This window comes from Hipposideros armiger, unplaced genomic scaffold, assembly GCF_001890085.2.
Source record: "Hipposideros armiger isolate ML-2016 unplaced genomic scaffold, ASM189008v1 scaffold_29, whole genome shotgun sequence".
Taxonomy (NCBI): Eukaryota; Metazoa; Chordata; class Mammalia; order Chiroptera; family Hipposideridae; genus Hipposideros; species Hipposideros armiger.
Window position 1 is genome coordinate 5774060 of NW_017731379.1, and position 1941 is coordinate 5776000.

Below are 1941 nucleotides of genomic sequence, written 5' to 3' on the forward strand. Positions count from 1 at the left end.
GTTGCTGTCCTTTTGCTCTTCAGTCTAGTTGTGGAGGACGTCGCTTCACTGGCCCATGTTGGTATTATCATTGCGCTCTTCCCTGGTGAGGCAGTCATTCACCGGCCATTGGACGGCAGCTCACAGCAGCTCATGAAAGCTCATGCCCGCTGCCAGCCAGCCCCACTGCAACCCACGCCATCGCCAGCAACTCTAGGTCGAGCTGTTGTTCACCATCTTAGCTGTAGAGGGCGCAGCATCACTGGCCCTCATGTGGGATCTGAATCAGGGCCCTGCTGCTCAGAGTTGGCATCCCAAACCAACTCCTAACCAACACACCACTCAGCCGGCCCCTCATTTTAATGTTTTTAAGTGGACAGTTCAGTGGCATTAAGTACATTCACATTGTTATGCAACCATCACTATCCATCTCTAAATTGTTCATCATCCCAAACTTAAAATTTGCATTAAACAATAACTCCCCATTTCTTCCTCCCTTTAGCCCCTGGTAACTATGATTCTACTTTCTGTCTCTGTGAATTTGACAATTATAGGTATCTCATATAAATGGAATCATAATACCTCCTGTTTTGTGTCTGGCATAACATCTTCAAGGTTTACCCATATTGTATGTAGCAAAATTATTCAGAATTTACTTTAAAAAATATTCCTATAATAGCTGATTTGGAGTCTTTATCTGCTAAGTCTAACATCTGGACCCCACATAGATATAGTTTCTACTGACCTTTTTTTTTGTTTTTTCTTCTGACTATGGGTTATACTTTCCTGTTTCTTTGAACGTCTCAAATTTTGCTGTTGAAAATTGGACATTTTTGATATTATAGGAACTATGGATTCTGATTTTTCTCCCTGAAGGTTCTTTTTGCTTTTGTTTTGTTTAATAACTTCACTAAACCTGTGGATTCCGTGTCTTCTGTGGTGTGCAGATGCTGATGTCTCTGCTTAGTTTTTTCTTTTTTAAAATCCTTGTTCTTAGCCTAGCTTCATAGGTATCACCCTTGTCAGCCAATGATAGGGCAGGTGTTGTGCTCAAAAACATTGTACCACTAAGATTTCTACCTTCTGTTGATAGGGTGTGTGTGTGTGTGTGTGTGTGTGTGTGTGTGTGTGTGTGTGTGTGTTTGGTAGCACATTAAAGATTTAGGCAGTTTTTGGGGCTGGCTGAGTGGCTCGTTGGTTAAGAGTTGGCTTGGGAGCATGAGCTCTGAGCAGCAGTGCTGTCGGTTCGGATCCCACATGGGCCAGGGACACTGCACCCTCTACAGCTAAGATGGTGAACAACAGCTCGACCTGGAGTTGGACTGCCGTGAGTCGCCAGTGACGGCATAGGCTGCAGTGAGGCTGCAGTGGGCTGCCGTGAGCTAGTGTGAGTGGCTGGCAGCCGGCATGAGCTGCCATGAGCCGCTGTGAGCGGCCATCCAATGGCCAGCAGCCGATCTGCCTGAGCCAGGAAGAGCACAATGCTCACAATACCAACATGGGCCAGTGAAGCGACGTCCTCCACAACTAGACTGAAGAACAAAAGGACAGCAACTTGTCTGTTCCCATCCCCCCAATTCCCCAATAAAATCTTAAGAAAAAAAAAAGATTTAGGCAGTTTTTAAGCCTGCCCTGGCTTTTACTTTCTGATGGGCCCTCTTGCATCCCCTGTTGCTGTGCTTACAGGTTTCCAGTAAGTTAGGGATGTGTGGGTAGCTTGGACTCTCTCTGGTCTCTCCTACATGGAGAGCTTATCAAGGTCCCTATAGCTGTCTCATTTCCCATGCCTGTTAAATTTTTGGCTAGGCTGCTGGTCTATTGTTTGCCACTGAGATTACTGTTGTTACAATGCCACTGGGTATGGAATATTTTTAACCAGACTTCAGCTTTCTTTCGTGATCCCAGATTATAAACCTTTTAGCGCTAGAAGATATCTTAGGGATCTTCTTCTTTTTTTTTTTT